Source organism: Lygodium microphyllum, chromosome 4 (genome assembly GCF_053477565.2).
Source record: "Lygodium microphyllum isolate KBCC chromosome 4, Lygodium_microphyllum_v1.1.10, whole genome shotgun sequence".
In the NCBI taxonomy this organism is placed as follows: Eukaryota; Viridiplantae; Streptophyta; class Polypodiopsida; order Schizaeales; family Lygodiaceae; genus Lygodium; species Lygodium microphyllum.
The window spans coordinates 132,199,390-132,227,321 of NC_141138.1; positions in this window are offsets into that span (position 1 = coordinate 132,199,390).

Consider the following 27,932-nt stretch of genomic DNA (forward strand, 5'->3'; position numbering starts at 1 on the left):
TTGGGGTTGCGATTGATGGGGCCGGCAGCTGGTACTGCAGACGATGCTACAGGGAATTGGAAGGAGTCCTGCTGCTAGGAGATGGAGGAGCTTCCAAATCGTGTTAGCTGACCAATTGTGTCAAGTTGCACCTCCTGGTCGATATTACTTTCTATCTGTCCTTCCAAGTCTATTCAAATGCAGCAGCAACTACTTTGTCACAGACTTGGGCATGCAATGGCTTGTGCATAATCAGCTAGACTAATTGTGGTCTCTCCAAGAATGACAAAGTGAGACAAACCCATAGAAACAACAAGCTTGTACAGCTCTTTGTTAGAATCCTTTCCGCTGATATCCAGAGGAACATTTGCAGATTCCTGAAGGGCTTCAGTCCGGTGGCAAGTCCCATTTTCCCAATTTTTGAGATAACTCTGCCTGCCACATACAGACCACCTGCATCAAGAAACTGCATGGCTATCATATGGCTTTTGGTCAATCTAGCACAGAGTTGAAGTGCTGCTTGAACCTTTGTTGCTGGTAGCTTCATTGAGAGAAGTTTGCAAGCAGCAGACATGGTCCTGTGCTTTTCATCTTCAATCATATAGCCAGTGGGCTTCCCCAGGACAGCTTCCCACCTTCTTGATCTCCTGGATTCTTCTTAAAGATTTTGCAACCTGTGCTTGCTTGTTGGCATCCATTTCTGAGTATCACTTCTCCACCATACTCTTCACTAAAATGCAGTAATGAGAGGGTTTTTTCAAGGCAGAGAATTGCTGTCATCACCATCATAAGCTACTGAGACATCACTGGTATCCACATCATTGTTACTATTTGGCATATCAGAAGTTGCAGTGGAGGCAAAGGATGATGTAGAATTCTCCCAACAATCCAGCCAAGCCATGATGAGTATTTCTCATCATTAGGAGAGAAAACTACTTCTGCTCCATGATAGATTCAGCAAAGCTTTGCATCACTCTGATCATCAAGTATGACTTTACAAGTGCATAGTTGACTGGTTAGTGGGTAATTTCAAGAAAGAAGAAGGTATTGACCTGCTGAGGGATAAGCAAGCTTTGTAGCGTCTCACTGAAGGTCGAAGTGGAACAGTCCACTCTGACACAGACTACTATAAGTTTGCCATTCATTACTGCCACAGCAGATGGGCCAAAGTACATTGGTTGGATGCATTGTGGGAGGATAGAGTTGTACATGCCATCTGTGTCATCATCTGCACTGTCTAAAACAGGGTGCAGTCCAAATAGGGACAGATTTGGAAAAGTTGCTACAGAAATTAGTAGCATCATTCTAACGATAAAGGAACAATTGGAAGTGATACTAGTTATCATAAGCTTTGAGTGGAGCCATCAAACGTCTCATTTGGACACATATTTCTCGAGCTAGAGTCTATTTGGTACCGGCAGTTCACCAGCAGTTTACTATGGACAGTTCTAGAAATTCTTAAACAGAGAGGGGTATTGCTACTCCTAAATTCAAACCAGGATTTCTACTTGATACTAGACATCCTAACCTTCGAGTCAAGCTATCATACACCTTATTTGGACTTCTATTTTTTTCAAGGAACAACATATTTCTTCAACTTGACTACAATGGTAGCTAAGAACAATAGCTCCAGCTCTAGTGAACAATGTTGGCTTCAAATACAGGCTAAAATGGACAAACTTGGACAAGGTTGGCTTCAAACACAGGCTAAAATGGACAAACTTGGACAAGATCAACTTCAAACAAAAGCTAATATTGACAAACTTGTAGTTTCGATTCAACAGTGTATTTCTCTTATGGAAAAAACAGCAGGACTTGAATCAAATGCTTATGCTCATGGCCAGCATCTATATGCTGATGGTACACTTGGATCAAATGCTTATGCTTATGGACAACATGTATATGCTGATGGTACACACTATGATCCACATGCATCTTATGAATATGAACAGCAACAATATGCAAATGAATATGAGCAGTATGTAAGTACATCTGGACAGCATGTTAATGCTTATAAATATGATGTACCATATCATAATGCAGAGTATCATTCCATTGAGCCTTGGCAGCAGAATGGTTATTATGGTCAACATGCTTATGCTTATGAGCATCCATCTCTTCAGCAAAATAGTTCTTATGGATGTAACAGAAATGGTTATGCTTATCAGTACACTTCTAGCTTTGATCAACAGCAAGCAAGTGATTATGACCAATACAGTGGGATCAATGATCAAAGGCAACATGCTTATGAATGTGAGCAGCAAACTGCAGTGGAAACAACTGCATATGCTCAACCTAACTGTCCCTCTGATGTGCAGCAGGGCTATTATCACCATATGCAGTATGAACAGCATGAGCAATATGGTTATGAGCATGGACAGCCATCTGTTGTACATGTTGAGCATGGACAGCCATTTGTTATACATGAACAACAAGATGACTATGAGCAGCATGTCAAAACTATCATAGAGCTGACCAATGGTGATGAATAGGTGTGTAAATTACTATCTAAAGCTAAACGTGTTAGACACCTTACTAGTGATACAATACGGGAACTGCATGCTGCGGGCTTATGCTATCGTTGTGCTAAGCCACTATCTTGTAATCACCAAGCCACATGTAGAGCAAAGTCTGCCAAAATAATCTTGCTATTTGAATATTATGATGTAAATGATGGAGAACATCTTGTTGAAGACCATTTTGGTATGAGTCCACAACAAGAAGTTCAACAACAAGAAGTTCCACAACAAGAAGTTCAGTTCAAGATGGAAGATTATGGACAGCATGTGGATTTGGAGGACCATCATACGATGGAGACTTTGTTAGTGAGTACTATCATGATGATCATATTTCCAGCAGTATTTGATTTCGATCTTATGAAAGTTGATCCTATGCATGGCAAAGATACAACTTTTCCTTTTGATCCGGGAGGCTACAAGCTGGTTTTGACCTCCTGTATAGATTAGTACTACTATTGAGTATTAGGTAATCTTTTCCTTTATCCCTTGTAATGCTGTACAGAGTAGTACTCTGTTCTATCCATCTCTTCTTTAGTTCTTTCTAGGTTTGTTTTTGAGGACAAAAACTTTTGGGAAGGGATGGATTGTAAGAAGCTGGGAATAGTTAGAATGCTAATAATATGCTATGTCACATTGACACTAGTATATAAGGAGAGAAGTTGTAATTTTTCACATCTTTTGACAAATCAATACACTTACAATCTTTCTCTCCCTTCTTGCTCCAAGCTTCCATGGCTTCTACATCTTTCCTGTCTTTCTCTCTCCAATTCTAGTCTTTCTCTCTCCTCGTCACTCTATTTCTCTCTCTTCCTGCAGTCTTTCTCTCTCCTCTGCAGTCTTTCTCTCTCCTCTTTCTCTCTCCCTAGTTCTCTCTCTGACAAAAGCTTTTCAAAGTTGTTATATGGTTTAACAAAAAGAGTATAATCTAAAGAAATTATACTACAAAACATCAACAACTCAAGCAAAGATAAGGTATATGTTTTGTTTTGATATTGTAGTTATATGTTTTTGAATTTGATTACTAAGTTTATTTTCAAATAAAGGTTTATGTAGATGAGAAAAATGATGAAGTAACATGAAAAAGTTTGAGAAAGTGAAAGATAAATATTAATATTTATGTGATGATTATATTTACATATTTTAGTAAAATTCTAAATATGATTTAGTATTTAGTTATCTATATGTTTATTTTATCGAAATAAAAAAATGATGAATCATTTGTAACAAACAAGTAAAAAAGGAGGTAATAAGATTAAAAAAAAGATATTAAAGGTATTATACATGAATTTTGTATTTCTATAAGTTTTACATTAGAAGAATTATCTTATTTGGTTATTTTATTTGGATTAGGAATGTAAGGATCTTTCAAATCCAAGTATTGAAATTGATATTTTCAATGACATTCAAAGGGTAACTTTCTTGAGACTTATTTAATATTTGTACATGATATTTTTTTGAAACTATAATAATATGAATATATATTTTTAAATATCATAATTCACTTAGTTTAAAATAAAATAAATTAATTAAATATTATATTATTTATTTTTAATGCAAGTTGATATGATGAAAGAAAATATGAAGACGATACTTTTAAAGTACCTTGGTGTGCATATGATTCATGATATGTACTTTCATTGAAAAGTATATATATAAATCTTAAAACGACCAATGTTAGCTTTCGAGTCTTTTGTAAGGATACAAGCTAACAAGTGATAATATGATACATGAGATTGTTCATTAGCTTTAAGAGAATGCCAAGATTGTAATAGCCACAAGCAACAATATGATTAGTTTGGATAATGTGAAGATTGTAGCATAATGCTATTATACACTCCTCATTTATGAACTCATTTACTACTTTAGAAAATTTATTTTTTTCCCCTTCATTGGCACTATGTATTGATGTCTTCATTTGTTGAGTTTATATTAATCAATTAGATGTGTACTAAGTTCTATTTGAAATTAACAAAATAACCTTTGTGTAATTTTCTAGTTGAGAATTTGCTATATAATTTTCTACTTAAAAATGACAAAAGTAAGCATGTGCAAACTAGGAAAAATGTAATATCCTTAAGTTAGAGAAAATATAAAATTATTTAATAATTTTATATATAGGAAAACTATCATATGTAGGAAAATTTTTCCATGTAGGAAGACATAGTGAAACTTTCCTATGTTGAAAAATCCCCACACAATGAAATTTTCTTACATAAGAAGGAAAAAAAGAGGATTTCCTAGTTAAACACACACATAAGTAGGAAAAGTAAATCATAGGAAAAATGGAACATTTCCTAGTTAGAGAAAGGAGGGAGTTATATATTTCATATATAGGAAATTTTATTTTTCCCTACATAGGGAAATTTTCCTATGTAGAAAAATTTGTCCATGTAGGAAATTTCCTATGTGATTCCCTAGTTTCTCCAACCAGTAAATGTTTCATTTTCCCTATGATTTACTTTCCCTACTTATGTGTATTTTTTACTTGGGAATTGATAGGGAATTTCCTTTTCTTTCCTATGTAGGGAATGATTAAAAGCTCCTTGTGCAGGGCCTCATGGTCCACATAAAATTTGAAGTGTGTCGACAATAGGTAGTGTCAAAATTTCTCAAGGGCAAACACCATTGCCAAGCATTCAAGATCTGTCACATTGTATAGTTTTGTTCTTATCGGTTACTTTTTGGCTGGCATAATAGATAGGTTGGTCTAACTTCAAGGAGCCCTTTTAGCATAATATTGCTCCTAACCTTTCTACAAATGCATCATCATGTACATGGAACTCCTTTGACCAATCAGGAGGCTGTAGGTGTTCAAAGATGAGAGAGAGAGAGACAGGGAAACACCATATCCATGAGCCTTCAGGCTCTCAATGTCTTTTCTTCATTATTCAACTTTACACTAAAACCACCCAATACAATGTATAGTAAACTAGACTGACTAGACTGGCTAACTCTAGTCAAGTCACTAACTAATTACTAACCCGACTTATTTAATGTAGTCACATGGAGACAGTTGTACACTAGCTATCACAGATGTCGGTTACACACCAAGACAAACTGACAGGTGGAGCTTGATTTCTAACACTCCCCCTCAAGCTCAAACCAAAAAATCAAATCATCTGCATCACTTCAAGTAGCTGTCTAAAGTGAATGAACTTATATTTACAAAGTGATTTGGTAAATATATTTACTACCTGGTCTTCAGTCTTCACATACTCCAAGTCAATCTGATATGCTAAAACCATTTCCCTGATGAAATGGTAGTGAACCTCAATGTGTTTCGATCTTGCATGATAAACAGGATTTCTTGCTAACATGGCACTGCTTAAATTGTCACAGTACAACCTTACTTTGCTGTCCAAGTGTATTCCCAAGTCATGCAGCAACTTTTGTAACCACATAGCTTCACAGGCCACTAACGCCGCACCACGATACTCTGCTTCTGTACTGGATAGTGCAACTGTAGGCTATTTCTTACTCTGCCAACTGATCATGCTACTACCCAATCCAAATGCATAGCCACTGGTTGACCTCCTGTCATAAGCGCAACGAGCCCAGTCAGCATCAGTATACCCCATCAAGTCAAGGGGTTTCCCATATGCATAAAACAGCCCATGATCTATGGTACTCTTTACATATCTCAGAATTCTCCTGACTGCATCCAAGTGTGGTTTGCGAGGCTTCTGCATGAACTGACTGATCAACCCCATAGCATAACTCAAGTTAGGTCTAGTGATCGTGAGATAGATTAAGCTACCTACCATCTATCTATACATGGTAACATTCTCAATCTCTATTCCAACATCAATCTACAGCTTGACATTCTGCTCTAAAGGTGTATCCATAGGCTTGCAATCAACCATACCATATTTCTGTAACATGTCCTGAGCATACTACTTCTGTAGCAGCCATATGCCTTGAGGTGTAGAGACAACTTCAATCCCCAAAAAATATTTCAGCTCTCCTAGGTCCTTGACCTTGAACTCAGCCTGTAAGCATGTCTTTACTTTAGCAATCCCGCTTTCATCATCTCCTGTAATGATCAAGTCATCAACATAGACAACTAGGAATACATAGCCACGATCTGTCTTCTTCACAAACAAACTATGATTAGCATCACCCAATCGGAAACCATGTTGCTGCAAATAACTGCTGATGCAAGCATTCCATGCTCTGGTGTGTGTTTCAGCCCATATAAATCCTTTTTCAACCGGCATACATGTGTTGGAAATTCTGGATGCACATAGCCTTCAGGCTGTTCCATGTAAACTTCTTCCTGTAATTCTCCATTCAGAAATGCATTCTTTACGTCCATCTGCCATAGTTTCCAGCCTCTAGCTGCTGCCAAAGCAATCACAGTTCTAGCTATAGCCATCTTTGCTACAGGGCTGAAAGTCTCCTCATAATCAAGACCATACTACTGCGCATACCCTTTTGCAACCAACCTGGCCTTGTATCTTTTCAATGATCCATCTGATTTACATTTTACCTTATACACCCACTTGCAGCCAATAGGTGTTTTGCCCTCAGGCAACTGTAAAACAACATCTCTGCTCACTGTAAACTTACGAGTAGAAGGGTTATAGCATCTATACCCTTTTTGCTGCAGAGAGTAACCAATAAAGATGCACTTCTCAGCTTTTGGATCCAACTTGGATCTCAACTCATCTGGCACATGTACATAGGCAATGCAACCAAAAATTTTCAAATGAGAAATTTCTGGTTTCCTACCAGTATACCTCTCCTCTGGAGTCATCCCATGTATTGCTGCAGTGGGAGTCCTGTTCATTATGTAGACTGCTGTAGCAACTGCTTCAGCCCAATAAAAATCTAGCAGGTCTTTTTCATTGAGCATGGCACGAGATACCTCTCCAATATGCCTATTTTTTCTTTCTGCAATTCCATTTTGCTGTGGGGTATGACTGCATGAATATTGCTGCTTTATGCCATGCTCCTGCAAGAACCTTGCAAACTCATTTGAGAGGTACTCTCCCCCTCCATCTGACCTTAGGCATTTTATTTCAGACCTGTTTCTTTTTCAACCATAGCTTTAAGGGTTTTGAAATGCCCAAAAACTTCACTTTTCTTTTTCATAAAATACACCCAACTTTTCTGCTATAGTCATCAATAAAAGTGAAAAAATAATGACAGCCTCCAAGAGATGCAGCTTTAGTAGTCCACACATCAGAGTGGATTAATTCCAATGGCTTCTCACTCTCTTGAACATGTCTAGGAAATGGTTTCCTTGCCTGTTTTCCAAACTGACAGGCTTCACATACCTTATGCATTTCTGCAACCTTGAATTTGGGCAATCCTGCAACAATATTTTGGGCCTGCATTGATTTAAGTCGTTGTACATTAACATGACCAATGCGTTTATGCCAGATATCAATATCTGCAACTACACCGGTCCCATGTGCAAACATTGATGCACTCAATTCAGACATGTCTGCATCCAACGTAAACATTCTGCCCTTCTTCTTTCCTTTTGCTATCAAGCGACCTTTATTTTTCATATCCTCAACAAAGCATCCATGAGGATTAAATCTGACCTGCAAGCCTTGCTTAACCATTTGACCAACAGAAACCAGATTCTTGGTGATATTCGGGACATGAAATACATCTGACAGATATTTCTTTTTCCCATCCTGTATAGACAAAGGAATTTTTCCAATTTGCATAATAGGATGTGCAGTATCATCACCAGTCTCCACAAATCCTGGTTTTTTCATTTTCCTTGCATCCTCCATCCATTCTGCATGACCTGTCATGTGGTTTGATGCACCTGAGTCAACATACCATACATCATTTCTTTCTTCTGCACTTGTCACAGAATTGTTCATGTGATGCACCATAAACAAATGCTCATTTCTGTCATCACCCTGTCTACTAGAAGATGTATAATTCCCTTGTTGCAGTTTTCCATTCATGATGTCATTCTACTTTTTATAGCAGTCTTTAGCCATATGACCCATTTTACCACAGTAGTAGCATTCAACATTACTGTTTGCATTTTGGCCTCTTTGCCATCCACCACGACCTCTTTGGCTCCCCCTGCCTCTAGAATTACCACGTCCTCCTCCATAGGACTGGTTTTCTTGAGTTTGCTACATATTCTGATTTCTACCACGGCCTCCTCTACCTCTTCCAGCATTTGAGTAGAAGACAGCTTCTTTTGAAGTTCTTCCTGAAGAAGATGCACCACCATTTCTCTGCTCCTCAGAAATTAGAAGAGCAATCAACTCCTCAAAATCAGGAAATCTTTCACGAACTGAAATGGATGTCTGAAACTATGCATAATCCTTTCCTAGACCATTCAAGGTCACAGAAACTAAATCATCATCTTCCACTGGCGACCCAATGGAAGCAAGTGCATCTGCAATCTTCTTCACCTTCATGTGTTAGTCATTGATGCTCATATTTTCTCTTTGCACATTATGCAACTCTTGCTTGAGCTGCATTTTCCTCGCTTGCGTATTTGTGCTATACATTTTTGACAGAGTATCCCATGCCTCCTTTGGCGTACTTGCATCCTGAATATGCACAATCATAGAGTCTGAAATGCTCTTTCCTTGCTCTCTCATGCCATGCTTTAAATGCCTACATTTGTTGTTGATTGGGAACATCAGGAAGAACTGGTTCTTCTTCATTTCCTGCAACAAATTCCCAATATCCTTTTCCCATAAGGAAATTCGTCATTCTAAACTTCCATGCTTGGAAGTTGTTCTTGTCAAGCTTTTCAGTGACAATCTGTGAAAGAGAATCAGACGCCATTACAGAACACTGCAAAAAATTCTGTCACTGCAAAGAACACAACTTCAGCCTCACAAGGGCAAATCTGCAAAACTGACGAAAGTGGTATTTGACCACACAGTCACTTCCTAGTGACGATTTTGCATCAACAGGCAACAGAGATGATTCTGTAACTCTCAATGTCTCTGCGCACAGGCATACAATGCAATTTCTACAGTAACTTTTCACCGATCTGTAGAACAGTGGCTGCACACCATAAAACTGGCCTTTTCCTGAGTGCGTGCAGAAAACTTCCGTCTCCAAAACAGGCCCCGAAATGGCCTCAAATAAAAAAAAACAGGGTCACCAAGGGCTAAAGCCCTTACCCGCAGCATATACTGCCCTCTTGCTTTACCGCGAAGGGTGTCTCAACCTGAGACAATGCACTGTTGCAATTTCCGGCTGTGCTACCTGCAGAGATCTGCTCCCAAAACAGAAAATGAAAGCAACACTGCTTCTCTTACTAGAACACCGCGAGCTTGGCTTGCTTTCTTAAGCTCCTTACCACGAACAAGGCTCTGATACCATGTCAGGATTGTGGGAGAGAAGGAAGGAGTTTCACTTGTCGCTTTCTTGCTTGCACAATGGGGAAATACACACAAAGGTGGAGGCTGAAAACAGTTTTCCTCTTCTTAGTTGTGTAGGCCAAAAGAACTCACATACAAAGAAATAGAAGAACCCTATATATGGGTCTCAAATCAAACTCAACTAACTAAGGTGGCATACTAACTGAGCCACGAACTAGAGTAGATAAGGATAGCTGTCATGTAGCTATTATTCATGGGCGGTGTACCAACCGCGTCTGCAACTAACAAGTCGGTGACATAAATACACAACGGTCACCCTGGCATATCACGAGTGGAGCTCGATATCTCAACAGAGATTGGGAATATTGGTGAGCAAAATGAAGATAGTTCTGGTATGCTTGACTGGTAGTTGTCTAGTCTCCTAGAATTATTGGCTAGTTTATCTGAGGTCCTGTAAGAGAATCAGTCGAGCTCCATCCTCTTCTTCTAGGAATCTGCTGATCAAACCCTTCATATTCACTAACCAACTGAGGGGGTTGAGAGATAGAAGTGGCAGGAGATGGAAGTGGAATAAGTAAAAGAGGATGAAGAGATGGGTAAGCAAAATCATAAAAGGAGGAATAGGTTAAAGAAGGAGTGACTGAAAATTTTAGGGAATCAGTTAGGAAGGGTGTTAATTGATAAATAGGAAAGGTAGAAGATACATGGATGGATGGAGAAGGGCATGGTAGAGAAGGGGAAAATACTCTATCTTCGCTAAAAGAGCAATATGTAAATATGGGAATTTGAGGAAAAGATTGAGTTTGGAAAAGGAGTAAGATTGTTGTGGAATTGGTTTGATAGAGGGACAGATATGTATCATAACGGTGAGCCATTTGTTGGTAATACAGTAGGCTAGGAACAAAGGGACCTAAGATAGCTCTTCTATGATAGGCATTAAAAAAGGTTGAATCAAATGGATTATTTTTAGAAAGGTGAGTTAAGAGATCCACCCTCAGTTGGTTAGTGCTCTGTACATAGGTAGAACCTGCGTTCTGTCGTTGATTCAGGACCACAGAATCAATCATGGAGTTCCAAGAATCATCAGGGTAAGTAGCCACTTTTGAGGAGTAACTCTGGAACATGTCATCTATTCGCAACTCCAAATAGTTGACATACAAAACAGCTTGCAAAACCACATCTCCCACATACCAAGCCATGTCAACTTCATCTAAAATCAACGTCTCCCCGTGGATAGATATATGACATCAACATGGTATCCGTCGTGACAGAATCTTCAAACACCATACGAACCACTTTGGTCAATAACTCAGGAGACCAAGCCCCACTCCAACCATACTCTGGAATAGGAAGATCCATCGTTGAAAGCTTCATATAAAAGGCCAACTTTTGCAATTGATAGTGGACAAAGAAAGAGTGGTCTGGAGGAACATATTCCTAGAAATGCTCAAATGTAGACCATAGCAGATCCATCCTGGATTGCAATCTTTCCACTTTATCTTGGAATAAAGGACACAAGGTAGCCTGTCTCTGGAGAACTACCAAGTCCTGCTGTGAGAGAGAAGGAATCATGGAAACATTAGGGCTTGGAGAAACAGTCCGTTACTGTACCAATTGGTGTTGCAATTGCTTGATTTGGGAAGCTTGTGATTCCATTGTGTCAGTAGGAATCTGTAAGGCTGAAAGTTTTGCATCTAAAAGAGTTTGAAACTCTTGCACTTCTTTGGACATCCTCTCCTTCTCCTCTGAGATTTTAGTGACCTCTGATTGAGCCTTTAACTGAATCTTCAAAAAAGATATCTCTTCTCTTTGGGTCTCAATCATTTGGGTTTGTTGCTCCATCTTTTTAAATAAATCAGCCAGTGTGTCCTTGGCAAAGGCTAACTCTGATGTTGCCTTATGCAACTAGTCTTTGGACTACATTCGTTCTTCATAAAAAGAAGCATATAGCTGTTGAACACAGGCTGTCACTGAAAGTTCAATTGAACTCTGGATGTCTTTACACAGGAATGGAATGGCATCTCCCGATACTAGACTGTTTAGTGAAGGGACTGATATGTCCAAGGAACCTTCTCGATGTGCTCTGAACAGGTTGTTACATGTGAGATAAGCAGGGAGATCACTGCCAGATGTAGCAGGAATTGTAACTGAAGGAACCTTATCTGCTACCCGCTTCAAGCATTTGCGCTATATGACCAGTGGAGGAGGAGAATCCAGATCCTCTATATCAATTGGTTCTGACTCTTCTAAAGGTGGAGGAGGAGGTACTGGATCAGATGGAAGAGATGGAGGCACACTCTTCCATAAACCTGAGTAGATCAAGAAAGCAGACATGTAGGATCCATAGGTGACCTTCGTGACATTGCCCCTAGTTACTTTAACGAAATGTTGATCCATCTTAGTGAGTAGGTAAGTGCTCCAATCAATAGATACTCCTTTTAACACCATTCGTGAAGCTGTAAAGAGCTCTTTGGACAAGTAATGGGATGGTGTCTTGGCAAGCATAAACCTATCTTGGAGAAACTGGCATACCAACTTCCACACAGGATCAATGATCATGGAAAAGGAAACTCCTGAAGTGTTGATCACTTCCTTGACATCTAGAATTTCCTTGGTTTGTTTCTGTAACAGCTTCAAAATCTCATCGTTAGAGAATAATTGTCGAGCTGTAACAAAAGGATCGCCTTTGTAGGAAAGAGACAGAGCTTTCCCTAACCCTCGGGGTGTCAATGTCATGGAAGTACCATGGACCAGGCTCGACTTCTTACTGTATGAAGCAAGGAACTCATCACACATGGATGGATCTTCTAGAATCAAAGGAAATGAGACAGCCATGAAAGTCGCGAGTTCTGCCTTCGTGAGAGGCTCAAAAGTAAGTAGGGAAGAGTAATCTCTACTAACCAACGGGACATACTGGATAGGGGGAGGAGCGTGAGGCGCCATTCAGATGGAAAACACACACACCACAACATAGACAGTCACAAAGAATGCCTGCAAAACAACCAAAGGGCTATCAAAAAGGAATCAATCCAAAAAGAAGGACACACGTACAGACATAGACATAACTAACCCAGTCACCACCGTAGACAAGACACAGCCTAGAAAAATTTCAGCATGACCTCTACACATATGCGACCGAAAGCTTCATGCGATGCAACATTCAAGCACCCAAATCCCCGTATCAGGCAATAAAGAAAGAACTACACACCGTTCTCGTAATCGTAACACAGAGACAAATCAAACGACCATAAAAATGTACATCAAGACTTGACCAGAACCTTGCCATCAGTGTCGACTAAAAGACTTATACGCACCCATCCCACGAAGCGTGTTTATTAAAAAGGAAAAAAAAGTGCAGTGAGAGGGAATTACTTTAATGAAGGGTTCATTTTAATAAATTACTAACAATGGGTGACATTTTATTAGGTTATAAACCTTAATAAGAAAACGATGATTCCTTCTTAAAATTTTAATTACAAATTTATTAAGTGAAAACGGTGCTTTAGCGCAACCCGAACTATGATTCCCAGACTGGGTCTCTAAATGTGAATTCCTTAATTAAAAATTAATAGTGATGTGGAACGCTTTTTTGCCAGCGCGTGCTCTTGTGACGGTTGGTTCATTTTTATTACAAATTAAAGTGTCTCTTAAGCACACGTAGCGCGTCCAAAGTGAATGGCTGGTTGATTTTTAAATTTTTAAATTGTGTGTTGAGCGCGAATGCGCGTGGAAAAGATGGGTGAATAAATAGTTCATTTTAATAATTAATTATGATTAAGGGAAAAATAAAAATAAATAAATCTCACAAAATAAATACCTGGTAGGGGTGTGGATGCAATGGCTGGAAGACGCACGGAAGAGTCCCCCAAAAGCAATGAATCCAGTCAAACAAAATCAAAGACCACTGACTGAACAACAAAGACAACACCTTAGTGGATTTGATAATTTTTAATGTATTTGTATTTTTATGTTTAAGTTGTTTTATTAGGTTGTTTTTTTTAAATTTAATAGTTTGGATTGTGTGGGGGTTATATTTTAGGTGTATTTGTTTTGGTTTTATAGGGTGGTTTGGTTAATTTATTTTATTATGTGTGTTGGTGTGTTTGTTTTATGTGTTTGTTTTTTCTCTATTTTTGTTTTTTTTGAATAAATGGTAGGTGGTTGTTGTTTTTTTTTCAAAGGAAATAATAATTAAATCTAGATATATGATGAAATGAAAAAATAAAATTACAGCCATTTAGGAAATATCGACAATTTATGTTATGAAAATAAGTACTTTATTTGTATGTTTAGTCTGTTTTGTTTTTTCAAAGAATATTGGTGCCTTGTATAAAAATATGTTAAAGTGAAAAATGAGTGAAAAAAGGCCAGGAGGTGGGTGGAATTTTCTAGAATTTTTCAAAATTTTTTACTAATTTTAAATGATTTTTTGTATTTTTAGGTAATTTTGAATCAATTATCAAATATTTAATTTTCTGAAATTTTGGTGGTGGAAATTTCCACCTAACAAATTTTCCAAAAAATTACAGAAATCTGGGGGAATTTTTAGAAATTTTTTTGAGTTGAAATGAAGTTGTAAATTAACTAAATCAATTAAATCATGGAAATCAGGTTAGTTTAGTTAAGTAGGGTCAAATCAAGTCAACTAAGTCTTGTTAGGCTGGGTAAGTCATGTAAGTTAGACTAAGTCAAGTCAGGTTAGTCAAGGGGGATTAGGTTAGTCTGGGTTAGTCTAGGTTAGTTAGGGTAGGCTAAGTCAAGTCAGGTTAGTTTAGTCTGGGTGAGTCTAGGTTAGTTAGGGTAGGCTAAGTCAAGTTAGGTTAGTTTAGTCTAGGTGAGTCTAGGTTAGTTAGGGTAGGCTAAGTCAGTTCTAACTAACCTAGGTTAGGCTAACTAACCTAGGGTTAGTTAGTAGGGTGGGGACTAACCTGAGTGAGGTTAGTTAACTAACTATAGTTACGTTAGTAGACCTAACCCTAGTTAGGTTAGTGTAACCTAAGTCGAGTTAGGTTAGGTTTGTACCTAAAGGTTAGTCTAACTGAAGTAAAGTTAAGGTAACTGAAGTGTGGTTAGGTTAACCTAAAGAGGGTTAAGTTAACTAAATGAGGGTTAATGTAACTAAATTAAGGTTAAGATAACTACATTAGGGTGAAGTTAACTAAATTAAGGTTAATTTAACTAACTTAAGGTTAATGTAAATAGATTAGGGTCAAATTAACTAAACTAAGGTTAATTGATCCTAACTTGTCATGGCAGTTAGGTGGGAGGAGGAGGAGGAGGAGGAAGAAGAAGAAGAGGGGGCCGCGCGTGGAGGAGTAGGAGGAGGAGGAGGGGGAGGAGGAGGAGGAGGAGAGGTGGGGGCGGCGGAGGAGTAGGAGGAGAGGTGGGGGCAGCGGAGGATGCTGGCCGAGCGCGGGTAGTGCTGATGGGGGTGGAGGTGTAGGCTGCCGCGAGGGAGGAGTTGGGCCGCGGGTGGAGTTGCAGGCCGCTAGGAGGAAGACGCAGGCCGCAGAGCCGCCGTGCAGGGCCGCAAGTTTGCTAGGAGGAAGACGCATGCCGTAGGGCTGCCAGGAGGAAGATGGTTGAAGAAGGAGGGAGAAGAAATGGAGGAAGAAGGAGGGAGGAGAGGGAGAAGAAGGGGTGGAGGGAAGGAGAGGTGGAGGGAGAAGGAGAGAGAAGAGGTGGAGGGAAGGAGAGGTGGAGGGAGAAGGAGAGAGAAGAGGTGGAGGGGAGGAGGAGAAGAAGAAGAAGAAGAAGAAGAAGAAGAAGAAGAAGAGGGAGAAGCAGGAGAGGAGGAAGGGGAGAGGACCATCGGACAGGTACGTAGAGGTTTTTTTTTTCGTTTTTCTTTTCAGCATTTTTGTTTTTTTAAATGTTTTTCTTTTTAAAAAAATATGGATTTTCCTTTTTATGTGTATGTGTGTGTTTTTGCCGTTCTTTGTTTTTTTCTTCTTCTTTTTTTAAAAGTTAGATTTATTATTATTATTATTATTATTAGTTTTATTATTATTATTATTATTTGGTTTTTTGTTTAAAATTGTATGTATAATGTTTTTAATTTTTTTTCTTGTGATATTAAATAATGAAAAAATAAGAAAAGAACACATCCTCGGCCTGTGCACATGCGCAAGCAGGGGTAAAAAAATTTGCAATGATGGGTTCAAACTGGCAGGGATGGGGACGCGCGAGCCATGGATGCCACGGGGCGTCCCGAGGCTCGTAGAACCAAAAATAGGCATGTTCACGTGCGAGGCGAGAAACACAGTTAACGGGAAAAATAAAGAAAAATTAATAAAAGCCAAACCGTTTGTCGGATCAAAAATCCATAAAAAGGAAAAATGGACCGGGGGATGAGGGGAAAATGTTGGAAATATGCAACATTGGTTTTGGGACAAAATTAGGGTGTTCACATGGGAAAAACACAAAAAAAAACCCGAAAACACATGCGGGCATTAATATCAAAAAATCCGCACATCGAAACGAAGTGCGGAAAGAAGGAAAAGTGTGCAGAACAATATGTCAGACAACTCTATCATGTCAAAACACAATTCCGATCGAGATAGGATGTATTCACATAGGAAAAACCCCAAAAATGGGCCCAAAAATGGACTCGAAAATTAGTACGGGAAAAACTGTGCGTCAGAATAGCAGGCGTTAAAAAGGAAAAATGTCCGAAAAAAAGGAATTCACAGGACTAGCACATCAAAGCTCCGTTTGGGGGAAATTAGGAAGGGTTCACATGGAAAAAACACGAAAAATGCATCTGAAAACACTCGAAAAAAATTAATAACTAAAAATTCGGTAGTTGGAAGAGAGAGGAGAAAAAAGAAAAAAGTGGGGGAAAGACTAGCAGGACACGGCTGTCAAATCAAACTGGAATTCCGATGAAAATAGGGCAGGTTCACATGGAAAAGTGTAAAAAATAGGCACAAAAAAAGCTCCGAAAACCCGCAAAATTTATAACGGATGAACCGTGCATCGAAAAGAGATGGAGTAAAAAGGAAAAATATCAGGGGAAGGGGTAGGATAGGGATGACTCATCATCTATCTCATTTATAGGAATTGCTTCAAAAATAAATAACTTGAGAATCGTCTGTCGGAATAGGAGTCGGTAAAAAGTAAAAATAGGCAATTCAAAGGGATGAACAGGGTTGTAAGGTTGGATTGAGCTTTTGGTGAACGTAAGGTCCGTTCACATGAAATAAGCGCAAAACCAAGAATAAGGGCAAACGGTCAAGGAACAACCCCTAGGACAAGGTGAAATAGAACGAAAGAGTGGGGAAGGGACCCCATCAGGGTGACATGAAATCACCGCATAGATGCATGATTAGAACAGGGTGTATGCATGGGGGTATGCAACATGGACGCATAGGGACGCGTCCCCATACTTAAGACCTTAGCAAGAAGGGTAAACCAAACTTCAAGGACTTGGTACCTCACATCAGACCAACCACAAACGTCCCCACACTTAAAACATGACCAGTACTTAGAAACAAAAGGTGTAGGGTTAGAAAACTTGGCCCATATTGCCGAGAAGGAATGTCGACTATCGAGGTTGCGTCTGGAGGCGTCGTCGGCTTCAAGAGGTAACAAGGTGAGAGCGGAGTTTTGAGCCCGAGATGTGCCTAAAATTTGCCAAAAAATCCGAAATTTAGGGGAAAAATATTTAACATCGAAGGCGGTGGCTGCAGCTAGAACGATTTTAAGCACCAAGTGATAGACGGCTTTTAAAAGGCGCCCGAGCGACACTTGTGGATTTTTGATAATTTTTTCGACTGCAGTCCAGGATGTTAGGAGCTGCTAATCAGTGCGGGATGTCAAGACGGACGAGCAGGATTTTTCAGAGCTCAAAATGGAGTCCGAACAAGAAAGGGGCCAAAAATTGGGCAAGATACGAAAAGGTGGACAACTTTGAGGACCAAAGGGGAGGATGCTCTTTGGAGATTTTAACCCCCCCTCCCGCCCCCCAAATTTTATGAAGATTTTTGTGGAGCAAGCGTAAGCATGGCGACGTTATGCATGTTAGATATGATCAATGCCCCACCCTCATTAGGTGCTACCAATGATCCATGGTGCTCAAAGTTGTAAGGCCCCCATTATGAGGAGAAGCCAAATGTGAGCCCGGACATTGGTTGAGTCCTGACTTGTGTATCAGATGAGGTCTATGTGACCGGATGGCAAAAAGGTGACTGCTGTGGGTCTAATCTTTGGGTTAGACGGAGTGGTTAAGCTGGTAGCTACTCGAGGCACATTGCATTGAGTTGCGTGGTAAGGGAGTTAAAAGGGGCCCCTATTGTGGGGTCCGGGGGCCGCGGAAGCGGCCCCTGGCTGGGGGGTCCCAGGGGATGGTAAAGGGAATATTCCCTGGAATATTCCCTAGCCGACTAGTGGAGGCTCATATGGTAGGTCGGCCGACCTAACGACCTTCGCAGGCTATAAAAGCTAAACCCCTTCGCAACCATCACTTACTCATCTTTCACCCAGTCAGAGTTGTTGTTCTAGCTAGCCTTAAGCTCTTCACCTATCTTCTGTCTAGATCGCCATCTAAGCTTCACACAGTGGAAGCGCACGGGTGGACAGAGCCATCTTTGTATCAGTTGTTTGGAGTTAAAGAATTTACTGATTCTCCTCTTATCTGTTGTGTACTCTCTATCTCTTTCTCAGATTCTGTTCGCTGCGCCGTGTAATATTTTACAATGCAGCGGCCGAAAATTCTCTCTCTCATCATCATGATGGAGGCTGAAAGTACCCCATCCAACAGAGATTACCCGGCAACTTTTCCCTCTTGGCTGATGCTATCGCTGGTCTTCAGGCGAGAAATGGCTGTCCAGATGAAGAGAACAAATTCTAGTCTTTCTCTCTCCTCCCTCTCTCTCTTCTCTATGGGTTGTTCATGTGTATCATCTTCAAGAAGGAACCGGGAGGGAGAATGAAGGAAATGGTGATGGAGATGCTGAAGATTAAAGTATAGCATTGGATTGAGAGCAATGGAGGCTCCGTTTGCTGGTTATGCAGTCATTCAAGGCGTCTCGGGTTATGTAAAAACACGGTATGACCATTTTTATGAAGAAAATGAAGGATTTTTTATAGTTTATGATGATAATTATGTTCTTATTGGATAAAAATTTGTGTGAGTGCTGTTTGCATTATGAGTAATTGCTATTTATCATAAAATACTAGTTTTGCAATGATTTACATGCTTTATTTAATTCCCATAAACCCGAAATGCGGTTTTTAAGCAGTAAAATGGTAGTTTTTCCATTTCGGGGGGGGGGGGGGGGGGGGGAAGGTGTTCCCATGGGAGAAAAATGGAAGATAAATTGAATGTTAGTATGCTGAAGTGATTGGAAAAAGAAAAACCAAAAAATAACATATTTTATTTCCAAATAAATTAAGAAAATGAAAAAAATAAGGGAAAAAATAGAAATACGGCTTGGAAAAATAAGGAAAAATATAATGATTGTTTGTGGATGTGTGGTAGTGGGAGAGCATGAGGTTTAGCCACAGTTTGCCCTATCTCTTTGTCAAAGTTTGTGATTTATCGGTTTCTATACATCAAAACATGACAAAATGAACCTCTACACCTACGCAACGAAAGCAATACCCAAACGTAGGGGGTTGGGATGTTTGAATGGTGTGATTTGCATGCTGATTGTTGCTGATTTTCTGACGCACATCATGGCATAGAGTTCGTGGTATTTTTATTAAGAGGATAGTAGCACGAGTGTTATCTCAATGCTATCCTTACATCGCCGCAATGGGTTAGGGAATAAGCATTTGAAATCCTAGTGGTGCACAAGCACGCTACTAATTTAAAATTATGTTTGAGCACTTTAGAATCATTCACCTTTGCATGTGCATGAAACCATGGTGTCGGAATAAAAGGTCTGGATGTATAGCACTTGTTTTTAATGACAATGACCCACGCTTGAGTGTGGAAAGGCATCCTAAGCTGTAGGATAGACGTTCGTTTCTTGGGGGATCAGTTGGTAAGGACACATGGTATCTCCTGGAGTTATTTCGGAAATGAAAGAGTGGAGTTTGTTCGTTTTTTTTATATGTTGAGCAGTGCATCAAGGGGCTAATCCCTGCGATGTAGGAGAGCTGCAGTGGGGCCGCGGTGTTTCTACCGAGAGTTTGCCTCCCATATACGTGATTATCATGGCATTTGTGGCAAGTGTGTATGGGTTCTCCCTCTGAGGAGTTTATAGAAAGGAAAACATTGGACTACAAAACTATAAAACTATAAACACATATATTAGGCTTTAGGACAGTTCGTCCTTTAACAGTAGATAGACGCTCCTGGTCCGCGAGGCCGTAAGGGTGTGTTTGTCTGTTATAAGCATGAGGTCCAGCTAGTGCCATAGCCAGTGCCGGGCCATTTTAGGTCCCATCAGTGGTGTGTCTGCCGGGAGCTGCCAACAAGTGGTGGTTCTCGAATCTAGGGTTTTAGGGACCAAGAAGTTGGTTTATGTCCTCTGACAAGGACCGTCAAGCCGAAATACAAAAAACAGAACGTGCTAAGAGGGCTAGACGGTAGTTGGAGATTGTAAGTCGCTATTCTCCTCAAAGGAGTAACCCGATATACATAAGAGGCAGTGGTCTTAGTAACCCAACTGCTGCACATAGTCCTTTAGGTGCAGGAGGAAGCGTAAGTTCTTCCTCTCTTCCACCGAGTCAACCCACTTCAAGTGGGGGTGTGATTCCATGAGTTCAAACTCCTATTGTCAATTCAATTATCGTCATGGCACAACCCATTGAAATTCCTGTAGGGACGCCGGATCTGCCACCTTTAGGAGTGCCTTTGCCCATTTTTAATGGGTTAGTTGAAGAAGATGCAAAGTTTCACATTTGTGAATTCCAAAGATTAATGTTTAATTACCGCATCCAAGATGAGGGACATCTTATGATGTTCTTTAACATGACATTAAAAGGAAGAGCTGCAGTATGGTATCATAGCATAGAGACTGGAACCATAACTACAAGACCAATTTTATGCAACTTTCCGAGGAGAATATGCCCCTAAAAGAGGTGGCCAATATTGGTTGCGTGTTTTGAATGTAACACGCCAAGACCCCCATGAGAATGTGAAAGCCTATGCCAAGAAGCTTAAGGAAGTGTTTCGTAAGTTACAAACTTACATTCCTATTCCGTCGGCTGCTCAATTGCAATACTTCTTGCATGGATTGGATTTCAATATTTAGGTACAATTGAGAAGTGTGGCTTTGGTTGATATAGACACCGCCATTGCACGGGCAGAAGGAGTAGAGTCACGATTACAAACTGCCTACTTCTCTCGAATAAATCTTAATGCGGGTCTAGTACCTGGAGGCAATTTACCATTGATGAATGAAGTCAAGGGATGCCTATGAATAACCCTAATGGGAGAGGAAGCATGGTTCAAAATATACCTCTATTGCCAGCTACTCCGAGTGTGACTATGCCTATGGCTAGTCGGTTGGCTCCACCAAATGTTGGAGGCCAAGTTCCAAACCCTAATGTTGTTCCTGTGAGTCAATAACCAATGCCCAATCAAATTGTTAGGCCAATGGAATGACAGATAGACGATCAAGGCTATGAGTTGAGTGCCTCTAATATCCTTGGCGAAGTTAAGGATATGATGAAGCACTACACTGACATGATTTCTGAACAATATTGGCAAATAGTTATTGACGTCAATTTCCTGAAGAAGCAGCAGAATCTGATAGGGAGTCGACGCCCTGAAGAGGGTGGTCCCTCAAGATTTAGTTGTAAGTGGTGTGGTGGACAACATTTCCCTAGAAACTGTCCAAATGTCAAATGTGATATTTGTGGGAAGTCGGGCCACTTAGCCGCTACCTATTGGAGTAAGATTAGTTCCCTCCAACAAGGGAGTAAATAGCCAGGTCCAGTTAATCATAGAGCGCAAGATAATAACCTCCAGCAAAATGATGGACCAAGACAAATATTGCAAAGGGGAAAGACCACTATAGAGGAGTTGTCACAAGGCAATGGAGTCAGTTTTATCGAGGCTGTATGCGTCAATGACGCTGAAACTTCTAACCTACGAGCCGTGACAAGAGGCCAAAAGGCTAAAGAGGGTAACAAAGATAATGCAAAACCGATCGAGGAAAACCCTAAGCAAGGGGATAAGGGGACACAAGTCCTGAATCCTAGCGTGAAAGGTGGACCTCTAAGGCCTGTTGACAAAAAAGTCGATCCTAAGAAGGATGAGGAAGTGCCAAGAAAGAAGGCAAGAGCTAAAAAAGAAGCACCAAAGACGGTCTCCAGACCAAAAGAAAGGATGGTTTGGCGAGAAAATAGAGCTCTGGCTACCTATCATGATTTTGATTTAGCAAGTTCTCTTTGCGAAGTCAAACCAGATGTAAAACTCTTACAGTTGATTAAATTATATCCAAGAGTACGCAAGGAATTCAAAAAGATCCTGCATATTGGGTATATTGTAGAACTTTTGGGCATAGCACGAGTAGGGGAAGATTGGTTTGATCATGCTGAAAAGAATTGCACTAGGGTTCCAACATACGTGGATGGAATACTAGTAGAGCATGCTATCGTAGACACCGGGTCCTCCGTCAATATCATGAGTTCAGAGTTGATGGAGAGGTTGGGTCTAGGCATCGAAAAAGATAGCTCCACCCTTCTTAGAATGGCTGATGATAGTTTAAGGCAACCAGAAGGTTGCGTTACTAAAGTCCATGTTACAGTTGCAAGTGTAGAAAGCTTCTTGGACTTTAGGGTAATAAGATTTGTAGGACATCCTAGCTATCGAGTCTTGCTAGGCAGGCCTTGGATCTTACGAACAGACTGTCAAGTCGATATACCCGCCGGTCGAGTGGTTCTAGGTAGAGGTGCTAATCGAGTAATAGTCGATGCTTACCCTGAGTCTCCTCAAAGTGAGAGAGCTCCTTTATCCTCTACTGAATTAGAGACAACAGATGATCCATCTGGTAGTGAGACATCATCCAGTGATGAATCTAAAGAGAGGTCCACTACAGAGGATATTTATCAGATAACTTTAAATGAGCCGATAGAGCCGCAAGATAGGATAAGAGATGTGGATGTGATTGAGTTGGACCTTGGCACGCTGAATGATTCACGGCCAATTAAATTAGGTTCCATGCTCAATTCAGCAGAAAGGGAGGACTATGTGTCCTTGATTCAAGAATTCCGTGACATCTTTGCTTGGAGTTATGACGAGCTGAGAGGCATTCCTCCCAGCCTGGATGTTCATACTATTCCTGTAAAAGAAGGCAGTCGTCTTGTGCGTCAAAAAGTAAGGCGTATGCCTTTTGAATTGTGGGACGGGCTGTTTGAGGAGTTACAGAAGTTACGGAAAGCTGGTTTAATCTCCCCTGTACAGCACACGGAATGGTGTTCACCAATTGTCATCAAGAAGAAGAAAAACAACCAAATTTGACCACATGTAGATTTTAGAGAGCTTAATAAGTAGAAGGTTAAGGATTACTACCTGTTGCCACTTATTGACCAGATTTTGGATCAATTAGCGGGTAAGGAGATATATTTGTTTATGGATTGCTTTGCAGGATACAACCAAATGGCAATTGCAGAAGAGGACAAGTTGAAAACAACTTTCATTACTGTCTTTGGTACTTTTGCATACCATGTGATGGCTTTTGGTTTGTGCAATGCACCTGGATCATGGCAACGAACAGCAGACAAGACCTTTGGTGACATCTCCCCAGATGAGTTGAAAGTATTTATCGATGACCTGGGGGTAGCCACTGTAAGGGAAAGGATGTTGATTATCTCAAGAAAGTGCTTTGAGCGCTGCAGACAGTTTTGTATCGCTCTTAACCCACGGAAGTGTGTCTTTGGAGTACCTTATGGGCTATTGCTAGGCCATGTGGTCAGTTCAGTAGGGGTCGCAATTGACCCTGAAAAGATCAAGGTTATAGTCGCTATGAGTCCACCACGCACTCCGAAAGAGGTACATAGCTTTCTGTCATCGATAGGGTACTATCGGAGTTTTATAAATGCCTTGGCAGAAAGGACGTTGCCACTAACAAACTTATTATCCTTTAGTTGTCTATTTGTATGGAGCGACCCTTGTAAGGTAGCTTTCGAGGATGTGAAACAGGAGCTAGTCAAAGCACCAGTTTTAAAAGCACCTAAAAGAGGCGAGGTATTTTACATATTTTCAGCAGCCACCATGCATAGTATCAACTGCTGTTTAGCCCAAATCTGGGAGGAAAAGTAGTATCATCCAATAGCTTTTCCTAGTCGAAAATTGGGCATATTAGAAATTAACTACGCCTACATGGAGAAGTTGTGCCTTTCAATGGTCTTTGTGACTAAAAAATTCAGCCACTACATCCTCTATGAGAAGGTAGTTTTCTATACGAAGGCGGAAGGGCTTAGATTGCTTATGAACAAGCTGCAACCACTTGATCGTTTGGCAAAGTGGTTAATCACTTTGCAGGAGTTCGATTATGAGATTAAGAGTAAGCCACTGAGGTTGCAGGGAATTGTGGAATGCCTTGTGGATTTCGGGGAGCCGAAAGAGACTTTGGCTAAAGGAAGTGATATTGAAGAAATGTTTAAAATTGATACAGCTTCTATTCCATCTTAGTATGCTGCTATCACGCATTATCTATCAACAGGAGAGACTGGAGCTGGTTTATCAAAATCAGAAAAGAAGAAAATCAGACAACAGGCTTTGAAGTTTTCCTTGATCGCAGGAACACTATATTGGCAGGGTGTTGATGATATCTACCACCGATGTGTGATGCCTGACGAGGTTCCTTTCATCTTGGAAGAGTGCCATGACTCTGCATGTGGAGGGCACTTCGCTGGACGGTTGACAGCACAGAAAGCTTTAAGAGCTGGATATTGCTGGCCGTCCATCTTCCAAGATTCCTTTGAGTACGTTAAGAGATGTGATACATGTCAAAGACATGACAGCAGAGAGAATAGGAAATGCCCACTTACGCCTATTATGGCTATCCTTGCATTTGAGGAGTGGGGCATTGACTTTGTGGGTCCTATCACCCCGTCGTCTACTACTCAGAAGAGGTACATTATAGTAGCAATTGATTATTTTACAAAATGGTCAGAAGCGCGGGCCACGAGGCAGGACAATGCAAAAGAGATTGCAAGTTTTCTTTTAGAGCAGATTATCTACCATTTCGGTCCACCGAAGGAGCTAGTGTCGGACCGTGGAACCCATTTTTTGAATAAGGTGATCAAAAGCTTGACTGAAGCTTGGCAAATCAAGCACAATAAAACGACCCCTTATAATCCGCAAGCCAACGGGCAAGTCGAAAGTACTAATAAGCAGCTTGTGGGTATCTTGTCTAAAATAGTCTCTGAGAAGAAACGAGACTGGGATAGGAAGTTGTATGTGGCTGTATGGGCGTACAATACAACGTTCAAGCGAGCTACTGACCATACTCCATTTAAATTAGTTTATGGGGAAAAGTGTGTGTTACCCCTTGAAATCAAGTTGCCAACCATACGGTTTGCAATTAAGCACTCTTTGGGAGATGAGGATTCACTCTTTGAACGGTTCACGACCATAGCCCATCTGGAAGAGGTAGCTAAACGTCGGATGAAGCAGTTGCACGACCTTAAAGCGAAGAAGTATACCTTTAAAAAAGGGCAATTAGTTCTATACTACAATGCGCGTAGGGAGCTGTTTCCAGGGAAGCTGGAACCTAGATGGGATGGTCCCTACAGATCGTCAGGATAGGGAAAAATAGGTCTACGGCTCTACTAGCTGATCTGCAGGGAGTAGAATTTAAAAATAAGGTTAATCTTAATAAGATTAAACCTTATTATTTCTAAGTATGCTAACATGGGAAAATGTATTGCAGGTCTATGCTGGGGTTGATTTGAAACCTGCAAAAGAGCTTAAAGTTGGTTGATGGGGGGGTTAATTCCTTATTTGGAGCACCCATATCTGGAGTAGAGATACCATCAAGGGAAACTTATCTGGTGGAGCAAAGGATACAAAGTGATTAAGCAAGAAGATAAAACCTTTATGTGGGAGATCAAAGTCTTCTGCCATCACTGCTTACGAATGTTGTCAAGTATCCTTGTTGAGTTTAATGAAGAAGGCCGGATGGAGCCGTCAGTTCACCCTCTAAACAGGTTAAATTTTGACTATCATAATTACGAATAGAGGAGTTCGTGATGGCAGGCTATGTAAACCCATTGTGGACGTACACATTATATTTTGACGGAGCGTCCAGGGGCCCTAATAAAAAAGGGAGTGTTGGAGTAGTAATCCGAGATCCCCGACGTAGAGTTACGATGAAGTTAGCTGCTTATCTCGGGGTAGGATTCACTAACAACATGGAGTATAAAGCCTTGATTATGGGACTGCATATTGCCAAGCAAGGTGGTATTCGGCTGTTGTTAGTAAAAAGGGATTCCCAGTTGATCTTGAATCAGCTAGATGGGACATACACAATGCGGAATCCCATCCTTTGTATGTATCATCGAACTGCCATGACCCTACTTGAGGAGTTTGAGAGAGTGTCTCTGTTTGGATATTGCTATCAATAATGAGACAAGACCCAATCGTTTGTGGGGAATGTTATCAGAGCACGCAATATATGGCGGGCAATGGTTGATTTGGGTGATGCAAAGAGTAGCCGAGACCCATCTACCATTGTTATCCTGGACCCATAGGCTAATTAGACAACATGTTATGCGTACGCCTCTTGCTATATATGTAGGAGGGATGGGTCATAATCTTATGCATTTAGTTTAGGGCTGTGAGTCCTATTTTTCCTCCTTGGACAGGAGCATATTATTGTATATCTGTACTATTTCGGGGAGGGATGTGTAGGTGCTATTCTGTTTTATTTCGTTAGGCCAAGAGGGTCAGCTTTGCGAGGTTTAAATTTTTTGTTTCATTAGGCCAAGAGGGCCGATCAGTTTTTGTAGTGAAATGTTTTATTTCATTAGGCCAAGAGGGCCAGTCGTCTATTTAGTACAGGTGCGGTTAATGGTTTCTTGTTTTAGTCTCTATGCTAGACAGGTTCAAAGAAGAGCTTGGAAGGAGCTTGTGTCGAGTGAAGCTTCTTGTGGCCCTATCCAGGTGATATCTCTCCTTTATGAGTAACGTGTTTTTTATGTTATATGTGTCTGTGTACTTGTAGAGATTTTCTTTTCTTGTTGGGGACTGGCGTCCAAGGCGTGAAGTCCCAGGTTTAGGTTAGGTCTGTTTGAGGGAGGTCTGAGTAGTCGTTGCCTCCTGTAAAGACATTGCCAGGCATCGAAAGACCTGTTTCAAAAGGCAGTTCTAATGACCCTATTCTGCTAGCCTGCTAGGCAGCTGTTCTAGAGTTCTTGCTTAGTTGCGAGGCAATTAGAGAAGCCTGCCGAAGAAAAATGATGATGATAGAGAGGAACAAAACCCTGAATATCTTAAAGAAAATAAATATATACAAAGGTGTGTAAAAAGGGGTTCTAACCCTTATAAAAATGAAAAAGGAAAGAAAGGAAAACTTTATAAGTAGTTGCTCATCGCCTTGCGAAGGCCTGGTAGGTTCCTAAGGACGAGCCGACCTGGGGCCAATGCCTTGTCTTCCTAAGGGTGGCGTCTCACTGGAAAAGAAGAAAGTAAGGAAGATTGGAGTGAAAATAAAAGTGAGCGGCCAGAAAAGGATTAAGTGTCGCCTTGTGAGGGCTTGGTAGGTTCTTGGGTACCAAGAAAGGACCTAAGGCCGATGCCCTGTTCTCCTTGGGTCACTACGCTCAGCTCCCTCCTTTTTACATGCCCGAGTATGGAAGAATAAGACCTAAAAGAAGAAATGTGTTAAAAGAAAATACTTCTTGAACAGGCTATAGGAGTCCTCGCGTGGTAGGATCTCCTGGTTGTGTTGTCCTTAGTTAGGTAGGTAGTCCAGACCACCACTTAGGGCGACCTCTTTGATAGTTCTTTTTAGTTTGGCCGTGTTGGAGTAGTCAGTTAGTGACTAGCTTCGGCTCTTCTATCAGATTATGCTAGGCCTACTCCTTGTGGATTTCATACCTTGGTTTTGTCAGAGGGTAGGGTGAGCATTGTGCTGTGTTTTAGTATGTATCTATTTTGTATCAGCTTGTTGCTTCCTTTGGTTGTTTTGTGCAGATCTGTTGTGGGATTCGA